General features: G+C 48.1%; 1 pseudogene; it reads left to right on the top strand.

Annotated features, from left to right (window-relative positions):
* Positions 1 to 283: 283 nt before the first annotated feature.
* LOC125966008 (janus kinase and microtubule-interacting protein 3-like) lies at positions 284 to 9,255 on the top strand (annotated as a pseudogene).
* The last annotated feature ends 3,497 nt before the right edge of the window (positions 9,256 to 12,752 follow it).

The raw sequence follows: 12,752 nt of genomic DNA, 5'->3' as shown, positions 1-12,752 counted from the left end.
TCAGATATGCGGGTATTACACCGCGGAAATGACGTCAATAGGCTGAACTCTCGCCAAAATTCAAATCTGTGGGCGCAATGGCCTTGAGCGAGACACCGGATACAAACACGACGATTATCAACAGAAATATCTTTATTTTCTGCTTGCAAGTGGACCGTCTAGAGCGTACACGGTAAGTACAACTCATTGTGTTTAAAAAGATTTACGTTTGTGTAGTTTGCGTTGCGTTGTATCTGTGAATGTTGGTTGAGGCTAAATGTTAATGTTTAATTTCATTCCTTTAGGTTCCACGGTGTTTGTTGGCTGTATGTTTTCCACTGCAAGAAGAGGCTCGTATCATTGACCAGCAGGAGCTACAATGGTGAGTACCCCTTTCGTCTTCCATTTATGTTAAACACTTCCTATTTCATGTCTAACAGTACTCGATTTAACAAATAACCATAAATAAATACAGTGTGGGCAGTCACGTTAACATATGTGATTATCCTGCCTAATATGTCTATCACAAATATGTCACTAATCACTAATATGTTTATTTGTTTATCACAACACCTTTGGACCTTCAGCAATCGATTATTTCCCTTCATCTACATAGAGACAGAACGATGGTGTCTTAAACATCTCATTCATTTCACCAAATAACTTCACGCAGGTGGATAACGGCCGTCTCGGTCACGCTATGTTGCGTGATGCAGTTTTGAAGAACCAAATGCATTTATTCAATGAATAAGTCAAGCTAGTTCTATGTTTATGATGTTGTAAGTTACGGTACCGATTGAAGTTGAGTTCGAAGCCAGTGGAAAACAGCGCTGCGTTTGTGCTCTCCAGGTACAAATGTTGTGATCTCTGACTGACGACCGGGCGAGACTCGAGTAAGAGATGTCCAAACGAGCTCCGGCAGGGCGGGCCAAGGCGGAGCGAACGGACGCCCTTCAGGCCGCCAATGACGAGCTGAGAACCAAACTGATGGACGTCCAGTTAGAACTTCAGCAGGAGAAGAACAAGGTGAAAACCTCAACAGACAGACACTGCCTGCCTCCCTGCCTGCCTCCCTCCCTCCCAGTTTTCCCGATGTAGATTAGACATGCGTGTGCCATGACTGTGTCAGCCTACATCAACAAATGCACCGAGGACGTCAGCACCACTAAGAATATCATCACCCGGGGCAACCAACGACCCTGGATGACTGAGGAGGTACGTCAAACGCTACGAGCGCGGAACTCTGCCTTCAAGTCTGGCGACAAGGAGACACTGAGGACAGCGAGAGTCAACTTGAACCGTGCCATCAGGATAGCGAAGCGAGACCGCAGTCGAAAATTTCAGGATCGTTTCCACGACGTCAAAAACATCAGGAGTATGTGGCAAGGCATACGGGCGATTACAGACGACAACTCACCCTCCCCCCCCCCGGTGGGTGTAGTTGATGCTGACTTTCTAAATGGTCTAAATAACTTCTTTGGGAGGTTCGAGGCACTAAACGGCACTCCAGCAGTTAAAACTGTCCCCCATCAGGAAGAGGAGGTACTCTGCCTTGACTCCGCCGATGTGTTGAAGACCCTGAGGAGAGTCAACCCCTGTAAGGCCCCTGGCCCGGACAACATTCCTGGGCGTGTGTTCAGGGAATGTGCAAGTCATCTGGCTGGGGTCATCACAGACATTTTTAACACCTCGCTGGGCCAAGCCACAGTGCCGGCGTGCTTTAAGACTGCCTCCATCATTCCGGTGCCGAAGAAACCTCAAATCACCTCATTTAATGATTACCGGCCTGTTGCACTGACTCCGGTTATGATGAAGTGCTTCGAAAGGCTGCTTAAAGGTCACATCGTTTCCAGACTCCCCCTATTATTTGACCCGTTCCAGTTTGCCGACCGGCAAAACCGCTCCACTCAGGAAGCCATCTCCTCCGTTCTTCACCTGAGCCTGGCTCACCTGGAGGAGAAGAACACCCATGTGCGGAGGCTGTTCCTGGACTTCAGCTCAGCGTTTAACACCATCATCCCACAGCATCTGGTAGGAAAATTGGAACACCTGGGCTTCAACACCCCCCTTCGCAACTGGCTGCTAGACTTCCTCACCAACAGACCTCAGTCAGTCCGGGTCGGACAGAACACCTCTGATGTCATCACCCTCAGCACAGGCTCCCTTCAGGGCTGCGTCCTGAGCCCCCTGCTGTGCACCCTGATGACACACGACTGCGTCCTCAGGTTCACCACCAATCACATCGTGAAGTCAGCAGACGACACAACGGTGGTGGGGCTCATCAGAGACAACAACGACCTGGACTACAGAGAGGAGGTGGAGCAGCTGGTGGGCTGGTGCAGAGAAAACAGCCTGATCCTGAATGAGGAGAAGATGAAGGAGATCATCGTCGACTTCAGGAAAAAACAGCCTCACCACGCTCCACTGATCATCAACAGCTCAGCTGTGGAGGTGGTCAGCAGCACCAAATTCCTGGGGGTCCACATCACAGAAGACCTCACCTGGACTATGAACACTACGGCACTGGTCAAGAGGGCACAGAAGCGCTTGTACTTCCTGCGGAGGATGAGGAGAGCCCACCTGCCCCCACCCATCATGAGGACGTTCTACAGGAGCACCATAGAGAGCATTCTGACAAGCTGTCTCTCTGTGTGGTGTGGAGGCTGCACCGCCTCCGATTGGAAGAACGTGAGGAGAGTGGTGAGGACAGCAGAGAGGATCATAGGGGCTCCTCTTCCCTCCATTCAGGACATTTCATCTCAGCGCTGCATGTCCCGTGCCCGTAACATCATCAATGACCCATCACACCCCCACCATGGACTGTTCTCCCTGCTGCCCTCTGGGAAGAGGTTTGCAGCATCCGCTGCAGGTCCACCAGGTTCTGCAACAGCTTTTTCCCTGCTGTCATCAGACTGTTGAACACTAGAACTGTTGAGCTCTAAACTGAACTCTGCATCACACATTCACAGAACTGTACTTTATGACACTACGGACCTCTATCTTGCACTATCTCGCACTACCAACTTTACTGAACTTGTATAAACCCTTTAAATAGAAGTTTAATACATGGTTTAGCATTCCTCTGCACACTCTTGAATACTGTTTTGCCTACTTGCACTATTGCATAATTATCACTGCTGCACTTTATACTTATTTTTAATATATATATATATATATATATATATATATATATATATATATATATATATATATATATATATATATATATATAGTATATGTATATATATATTTTTTCATAGGATATGTTACTTCTATTCAACTGCAATATCACTACTTTGTTGTAAGACGTATGCAACGGAATTTCGTTTTGTATGCACCATGTGCAGACAAGATGACAATAAAGTTTGTCTAAGTCTAAGTCATGTCAGGTCAGCTGTCTGGAGAGAGAGAGAAGTCAGGACCTGCGGGCGGAGCACCACCGTGCCACCGCCGCCATGACGGAACTCAAAAGCAAACTCCATGAGGAGAAGCAGAAAGAGTTATCCATTACCAGGGAGACATTACTGCGGCAGCATGAAATGGAGCTGATGAGAGTGATCAAAATCAAAGATGGAGAGATCCAGCGACTGAATGCCTTGGTCCTCAGCCTGAGGGACGGCTCCATGGACAAGGTGATCCGCTCTATCCGTGTCTGACTATCCGCACGCCACGTCGGGCTTCGATGCGGCCGCTACCGTATTGTGTAGCTTGTCCCCAGTAAGCGTCGCGGCGCTCCGTTGCGGTCTCAACGGCCCGGTGTGGCGCAATGTCTGCTCAGGTGAGGAGGGGGGGCGCTTTGCTGGCGGAGGTGGAGGAGACGCGGCGGTGTCGGGAGACCGAGCGGTGTCGCCTCCACCAGGAGCGCGGAAGAAGCCCTGGCAGCGGCCCAGCAGGCCTGGCAGTCCCGAGCGGCCGAGCTCCGATCGGCTCATCACCAGCATCGGGAGGAGCTGAGCCGAACCAAGAGAGACTGCGAGAGGGAGATCCGCCGACTGGTAGGACTGATCAGATGCGCGGTGCGTGGCTATGTTCCCAATTTCGTTGTATACCTGCAGTGCAATGACACCTAAGGCATTCTATTCTATTCTATTTCACAAGAAGAAAATGTCCGGTTGCTCGCTTCGCTTTTGTCACAGCAAAGGTGTTCTAGTCGATTCAAGAAAAAAATTGGCCGGTTGCTCTCTTTGTTTTTGTCACAATTCTGGCAAATGAGTTTGCCCGCCTGCCTGAGCGCTCCCCGTTTGTACATCCAGACGGATGAGATCAAGCTGAAAGACAGAGCGGTTAGTGTTTTGGATGAAGCCCTGGGGCCGGCCACGTCCACCGCCTTCAGCTGCAGACTCAGGCTGCCGAGCAGCAGATCGCTGCCCTGAGGGATTCCCAAAGGGCGGGCCTAAACTACCCTGGAAGTGGGGTCAACGCCGCTACTAGCAATCCTCTTCATTGCGTAAGCCACCTCATCACACACTTGCAGTACGCATGACTTAGTTCGTTGCTGGAGGAAGGTAGCACAAAAACAGTTTTGAACTTTGAACGAGTGCTTGTGTGTGTGTGTTGCGGGGCGTTTTCAGTCTCAGGAGGATCGGGACACGCGACGGTTTCATCTGAAAATCGCTGAGCTCAGCGCAGTCATCAGGAAACTGGAGGATCGAAACGCCCTGCTTTCTGAAGAGCGCAATGAACTGGTAATTTATTGACGGCACGCTTGAAGGTTTGCGCTACGTTTGATGCGCGCCATCCAGCGAGGCACCCATTGCGCTTGCTTATTAGTTGAGCGGCGCGGCGAGTCGGTTGCCTGGTAGATGTCTTTTATTGGGAGCCAAAGCCACGATTCCGTTCAAACCGATGCAAAAGAAATGGATACGTTCTGGCCCGCGTGTTGTGCGTCTTTCACATCCCGCACTTCATGCTTGCAGCTAAAGCGACTGAGAGAAACAGAAAGCCAGTTTCTGCCACTCCTGTACAAAAACAAACGCCTGAGCAGGAAGAATGAAGAACTCTCGCTGGTGCTGTGTCGCCTTGAAAACAAAGTGCGCTTTGTCACCCAGGAGAACGAGGAGATGGCAAGCTTGGTAAGTCGACGCGGACAACGGCGGCGTGCCAACAGAGTCCACTGCATTTGTGTTCCACAGAGAAGGCCTAGTTCGCTCAATGACCTGGACCGCGGTTGCGGCCAGCAGGACGGTGAAATGGAGTTCCTTCAAGTTGTGGAGCAGCGGCACATCATCGACGACTTGTCCAAGGTCTTCAGGCAGGCGACTCGGTGCACGTACGGCAGCGCCGCGCTCGCTCGCTGTCGCCAGGAAACCTTTTCCGTCCAAAGCTTGGCCGGCGGCCGCCATCCAAAAAATTGGCCCCTTAAATTCCGACCTTTCAAGCAGGAGCATTGTGCGCACGCGTTTGAACACGCTTTAGACTTGTTTTGCCGTTTTCAGCAGCTCAAAGCTCCCGTTTTGTCCGCGCCTTTGCCACTCGCTGTGCGCTGAAAACGACGGACTTGCCCGGCTGCTCAGCCCGTCAACCATGAGCCGCGAGCGCGACGTCATTGTCCGTAGGCAGCTAGTGGCAAAATGCACCCTGTTAGAGTTGCGCTCGCTCCAACTTATTTTGCAAGAACCACACGGGAGACAAGTAAGTTCTTTTGGACACCTGCAGGTGGAGAGTCCATCCGTTGTACGAATGAAGTCTGACTCTCGGCTCCTGCACGAGCATTTTAATTAAGAGAAACAGGGTGGGTGTAAGAGTGGATTGAATAGAGGAAGCCCTTGACCTCTAGTCAAAACATAGCAAGGGGTGTTTTACGACTTTGTGTAGGAAGGGATAAGCGATAGGGATAAATAAGGGATAAATAATATTATTTATTACAGGTCGCAGTCAAAGTCAAAGCAACACAATGATACGATAAAGATAATCTGGAAAACCCTGACACACCCTGTAGTTGTCACTTTTGGAAAAGACGAGCGTCCCTCCAATCATCGCCGGTGACGTGTTTTTCAGGCTCTGGAGACAGGAGCTCATGTCAGAAATGTCATTGTGAGTCGCGTTTGTTTCTGCGCCGGAGCCGTTCGTTCCCTTTGCATCCAAAGAATCTCAAAGGCGGATTATTTGTGTCGACAGGAGAGAGATTTGCTGCTACGATACCGACGTCGAGAATCTCTGAGGAGGAACAAAGCGTGAGGTCCTGCAAGGTGAGTCTGTTTGTTTGCGGCTGCTTGGTGTTGCGCAAGATGAAATGGCCTTTTTCTCGCTATCGTTCCTCTCGTCGATTCATCGTGAGGTGTCGCTTCAGTTTGTTCAGAGAGATGTTTGCTTCCGCGCCCGCAGGTCATCGAAACATTTTACGGCTACGACGAAGACGTGTTGGTGGACCCGGACGGATCGTCCTTGTCTTTTCACACCGACAGAACCCCCGACACGGAACCCGAAGAGGTAGCCCGCCATTTCTGCCAGCGTATTGGCACCAAACATTCCTCTTCAGCCTGGAATCGGACTCGTCTTTGCGTCGCGGGTGCTTTGTCGCCGGTCTGACTGATTCTGGTACTAGTGCTGTGTTGCATTGGTGTGTGCATGAAGAGGCGGAGCTTCGCTACCGCCAGCTGACGCAAGAATATCAAGCGCTGCAACGAGCCTACGCTCTGCTAGCCCAGACCAGCGAAGGGGACTACGACGCCGAGAAGGAGATCAAGGTGGCGCCCCTTCCCGCAACCGCCGGCCGGGTCGCAGCCTCCCCGTTCTCACCCAGCCTCGGGTGTTCTCTGGTCTGAAAGGAGGAGGAGGAGCCTCCCTCCTCCTCCTTTCAGACCAGAGAAAAGCTGATGGTAGAAATGGGTCACTATCAAAGCAGAGTAGCAGATCTGGAGTCAGCGCTGAAGCAACAAGGACAGGTAAGCTCATCAATGAGCACACCTTTTTCTCAGACAAAATAGCTACATTCTTCAGTCACTCATCCGTCTGGCATTACTGGACCAACCCCCCCCCCCCGAACGTGGCTGGGAAAATGCGGAGAAAAGCAAATGTCATTTTCCAGTCAACCAAAGAATTTGTGGATGAAAATGACACAACATTCCAAAGCTGTCCACGCGTTTGTCTCTTCTAGAATGTCAAGTGGGTGGAGGAGAAGCAGCTGCTGCGTCAGAGCAATCAGCAGTTGGCCGAAAAGGTGACGGAAAGAAAGGCGCTGGGCGGAGTCGCTTGGCGTCACACCTGTCGGGAAGCCCCGCAGATGAGGTCTGACTGTCTTTTCAGGTCAGGCGGATGGAGGCGGAAGAAGCGCGTCTGAAAGAGCACATCCAGGATATCCGAGACCAAAACGAACTGCTTGAGTTCCGCATCCTGGAGCTGGAGGTGGGAAGACTCGCACAAGCGTGTTGAGGCCAGAGATGTGACGGACGGACGGACGGACGGACGGACGGATGCATGCCTCTGCCTTTCAGGAGAGGGAGTGGCGCTCCCCCGTCTTGAAGTTTCTGCAAGTCCGTTTCCCAGACGGCCTCAGCCCTTTGCAGATCTACTGCGAGGCCGAGGGCGTGAGCGTACGTAAGGCGTCCCTTGCAACCCTAACCTTAACCCGAGGTCCCAGAACACCTTACATTGCTCCTTGCGCCTTTCCCCCGGACATCGTCATCAGTGATCTGATGAAGAAGCTGGACATCCTGGGCTATAACGCCGTAAGTGTATGTCGAACTCCTTATGTTCGCACTCCACGAGACTCGGCGGCTCAAATGTGACTTTTGGAAGGCTTTGCGCTGAAAGAAGCTTGTTGACGCTGTGCTTTTGGGCTCTTGCAGAATCTCACCAACGAGGAGCAGGTGGTCGTGATTCACGCCAGGACCCTTCTCACCCTAGCCGAGAAGGTAACGCGCACGTCCACGCACGCTCTCGCATTCTGCTTATGTGACAGCAGCCTTTCCTCAGTGGTTAGAATACATCAAAGTGACCAAGTCAGCACTTCAACAGAAGATGTTGGACATTGAAAGTGAGAAGGTAGACAGACACGCGACATCAGCCAAGGGGAACTCCGGCAATGTGCCCCAACAATTCTGACCTTGAGCTGTGCTAGGATATGTTCTGCAAGCAGAAGGGCTACCTGGATGAAGAGTTGGACTTCAGGAAGTGTTCCATGGACCAGGCTCATAAGGTAAGCCGCCCTCAAATCTCCCGCCGGACCACTGATGGACGAGGATTGCGGCCCAGAGGATCCTGGAGCTGGAGGCCATGTTGTACGAGGCGCTACCGCAGCGGGACTGCCCCGCCACGGACGGCGAAAAAGCCAGCCACGCTGGCGTGAATGACGTGCTGACGGCGGATCAGAGAGAAGAGCTTAGGAGCGCCGTGGACCAATGGAAGCGAGCCCTGATGTGCGAGTTGAGGGAGCGCGACGCTTGCATCCTCCAAGAGAGAATGGATCTGCTGCACAGCGCGCAACAGGTAAGGGCCCAAAGCCAGCCCGGCACTTACTTGCACGCTTACTGGCTTTTGAATGCCACTTTCCATTTGTCCGTCCTAGAGGAACAAAGAGCTGAAAGAATTCATCGAAGCTCAGAAGAGACAAATCAAACAATTGGAGGAGAAGTTTCTGTTTCTCTTTCTATTCTTCTCCTTGGCCTTCATTCTGTGGCCCTAACACCAGCTGGTGAGTGAGCTCCAGCGGCACCGCACTCGACACCTCCGATACACTGCCAGCCGGTCTCAGACGTTGGCAGACGCTCCGATGCCAACGTATACCCCCCGCCACGGTGACAGAGGCACCGCGTCACACCGGCGCTCATCCAATCAGAAGGCAGGAAAAGCAAATTCACATGCAGGGCACTTTTGAACCAGAAGAGAGCGCCACAAAAAACGGTTGTTGCCCCAAACGCGCACTAAAAAGGGTCAGAATAACAAGAGTCCCACTGGCCAGCCGGGGCCACCCGTCCAGCTGTTTCTTCAGGGGGGAAAAAAATTGGAGTCACCGGTGAGTACATTTTGCATTTAGCTCTGCTTTTCTGCTTCTGTCTTCAAGTGTGTGGCATCCTGCGATCAAAGATTCAGCCAACCCCAAAGCGGTTGACCTCAACGTCCCACCACCATGCCTACCAGAGCAGGTGACGTGATGCTTTGGACATCCTTCCGTCTCAGATGCCCAAAAGTACTCTTTGCCACATCTGCGGCAATACGGTGTCTTTTCAAAGGTGCAAATAAATCCAGCGTGGGCGGAACACGCACGTCTTCGGTTTTTCCCGCTTTGTTTGTGTGACAGCTGTTGTGAAAATTTTATACAAATAAAGTTGTATAGTACAGGTATTGCCAAGCCGCAACTCCCGAACCGCATGCGGCTCTTTTATGTTCATATCAACATGTGTGTGTGTGTGTGTGGGGGGGGGGTTGTGCGTGTTGGCTTCACTTGAGTTCAATTTGGTATTTTGGTCAAAAGCGCATGTGGTGAAATTCCACAAAGTAGGATGGGCAAACACATTTCTTTAAACTATGAGTGTCAATTGGGCTCTCGAAATGGCAGGGAAAAGATGCACAGCAAAACGAAAATACGTAGATGAACACAGGACGTTTTAATCAGAGTGGGAAAGTTTCTATTTTTTGTTGAACGTGATGGCAAACCATTCTGCCTGATATGTCAGACCTCAGCGCATTTCAAAGATTCAAATCTTCAGCGCCATGCACTTCAGCTCACTCCATGCTAACATTGATCAGGCGTCGAACCCGCAACATCATGCTTAAGAGGTGGCCATGCTAACCAGTGCGCCATTATGTCAACGCATAATAACTGTAAGTCTACTGATCAAAACAGCGGTTACTATATGACGTCGCTACGTCGTGGTCACGTGACGCAGACAAGACGTCAATGGACGTGGGCAGAGTTAACTTGTTTAAAAGGGAGTGGGCAGAAGAAATATTTAATTTATTTAAATCTATTTTGAGTGCACACCATTATGCCAATGCATAACAACTGTAAATCTACTAAACAAAACAGCGATTGCTATATGACATCTGCCACGTCGTGGTCACGTGACATACGTGACGTCGATGGGCGTAACTTTCGCCGGAATTCAAATCCGCGGGGAGAGTTAACTTGTTTAAAAGAGAGTGGGCAGAAGAATTATTTAATTTATTTAAATCTATTTGGTGTGTGCGCCATTATGTCAATGCATAACAACTGTAAGTCTACTAAACAAAACAGCGGTTGCTATATGACGTCTGCCACGTCGTGGTCACGTGACGCGGACGTGACGTCGACGCCTACTTTACATCCCACCGATCACAGGACCCCTCGGCTGCATAACCGTGCCCCCTTCCCAACCAATCGGATTTGCTATACGCGAAAACGACGCCAATGGAAAGAGCTTCCGCCCAAATTTAAATCCGTGGGCGTGGCTCGCAGCAGGAAGTAGGAAAACGGCGGCGATGTTGACAAAGACACAGCGGATGGTAACATACGACTAACAAGAGAAATATTTTTATTTTCTGCTTGCAACTGGACCGTCCAGAGCGTACACGGTAAGTACAACTCATCGTTTTTAAAAAGAAGTACTTTTGTTGCCCTGAAAAGCGAGTGAGCGTGGCGTTTGTGGGGGACGTCGAATTTCGACGATTCTTTCTGGTCAACGGTTGTAAATGATTGTGTTGATTAAAAAAGAAAACTTGATGTAACTCTACTTTTAACTGCCGTTTCAGATAGATTTGGAATTGCATCACATCCAATTTTGCCTAGAGCGTACACGGTAAGTAACACTCATTGTGTTTAAGGAGATTTACGTTTGTAATAGCAGAAGTGTAGCCGCGTTGCGTTGTACGTGTGAAAATTGGTCGAGGCGAAATGTTAATGTTTAATTTCATTCCTTTAGGTTCCACGGTGTTTGTTGGCTGCAAGTTTTCCACTGCAAGAAGAGGCTCGTATCATTGACCAGGAGCGAGCTACAATGGTGAGTAGCCATAACATTTATGTTAAACACTTCCTATTTCATGTCTAACAGTACTTGATTTAACAAATAACCATAAATAAATACAGTGTGGGCACTGAAGTTAACATATGTGATTATACTGCCTAATCTGTCACCGAGTAGATTGTTGCAAAGTAATATAAGATCCAAAGTTGTAATTCAGAATAGTTTTCAAAAGAAGGCCATTAGAATTATATACAAGTCTGATTACCCTGAACAAGCTATTAATTAAATCACAAATTCTTCAATTCAAAGATTTGGTAGATTATCAGACAAATAATGTCTAACAGTAATTGATTTAACACATCACGATAAGTAGATTGAGTGTGGGCACTCTCAAGTTAACATATGTGATTATACTGCCTAATCTGTTACAGAGTATGTTGTTGCCAAGTAATGTAGAATAGATCCAAAGTAGTAATCCAGAATAGTTTTGAAGAGGCCATTAGAATGATAAACAAATCTGATTACCTTGAACATAATAACAAGCTAAGTGTTTAATATGTCCTATGAAGTCAAAATTGGGCACCATCATGTGGTGAAATTTGGAATTGCATCACATCCAATTTTGCCTGGGAACAAACAGATTACATAAATCTTAGTTTTGAATAAACCACTCCTTCTCAAACAAGTAAACTCTGCCCATTTTGCGCAGTAGATGTTCTGTTAATATCTAGTATTTATACAAAGTCATAATTTAAATTGCTTTCAACCTTCATTCATCGGTTCAACCAACATTACTCGCTCTTATTACCAACTTGTATTGATTTAACTAAGCGTTTAATACTTCCTATCAGGTCTCAAATCGAGATTTGGCAAAATACAATTTCAGCAAATCCAATTTTGCCAGGGAACAAAAATAGATTAAATAAACTAAATAAGTCCTCTTCCCATTAAATAAATCAGAAAAGTCTGTCTTGTAACCAGTCCTCTTCAAACAAGTAAAGTCTGCCCATTTTGTGCCGTAGATTTTGTGTCTATGCCTAGTATTTAAACAAAATCATAATTTAAACGACTTCTTTCCTTCATTCACTTTGGAAATTTGGAATTGCAGCAAATCGAATTTTGCCAGGGAACAAAAATAGATCAATTAAACTAAATAAGTCTTCTTCCCATTAAATAAATTAAAAAAGTCTGTCTTGTAACCAGTCCTTTTCAAACAAGTAAAGTCTGCCCATTTTGTGCCGTCGATTTTGTGTTTATGCCTAGTATTTATACAAAATCATAATTTAAAGGACTTCATTCCTTCATTCACTTTGGAAATTTGGAATTGCAGCACATCAAATTTTGCCTGGGAAGAAAAGTAGATTAAATAAATTTAATAAGTCTTACTACTTCCCATTAAATAAATTAAATACGTCTTACTTGTTTCCACTCCTTTTCAAAACAGTAGTTTAAAACGAGGGCCCTTCACTCAATCTTTAACCTCAACCCCGCACGTTGTGTTGTATCTGTGAATGTTGGTTGTGGCCAAATGATAGTTTTCTTTCATTCGTTTAGGTTCCAAGAAAACTTGATGTAACTCTACTTTTAACTGTCGTTTCAGATAAGCGGGTATTACGTCGCAGTCATGTGCCGCGGATATGACGTAATTGCCGGAACCTCCGCCAAAATTCAAATCTGTTGGCGCGATGGCCGTGAGCCACTGAGCAGCGACGATTATCAACAGAAATATCTTTATTTTCTGCTTGCAACTGGACCGTCTAGAGCGTACACGGTAAGTAACACTCATTGTGTTTAAGGAGATTTACGTTTGTAATAGCAGAAGTGTAGCCGCGTTGCGTTGTACGTGTGAAAATTGGTCGAGGCGAAATGTTAATGTTTAATTTCATTCCTTTA

The sequence above is a fragment of the Syngnathus scovelli genome, unplaced genomic scaffold (genome assembly GCF_024217435.2).
Source record: "Syngnathus scovelli strain Florida unplaced genomic scaffold, RoL_Ssco_1.2 HiC_scaffold_30, whole genome shotgun sequence".
NCBI classification, from domain to species: Eukaryota; Metazoa; Chordata; class Actinopteri; order Syngnathiformes; family Syngnathidae; genus Syngnathus; species Syngnathus scovelli.
This window is presented reverse-complemented; position numbering and strand designations above follow the sequence as displayed.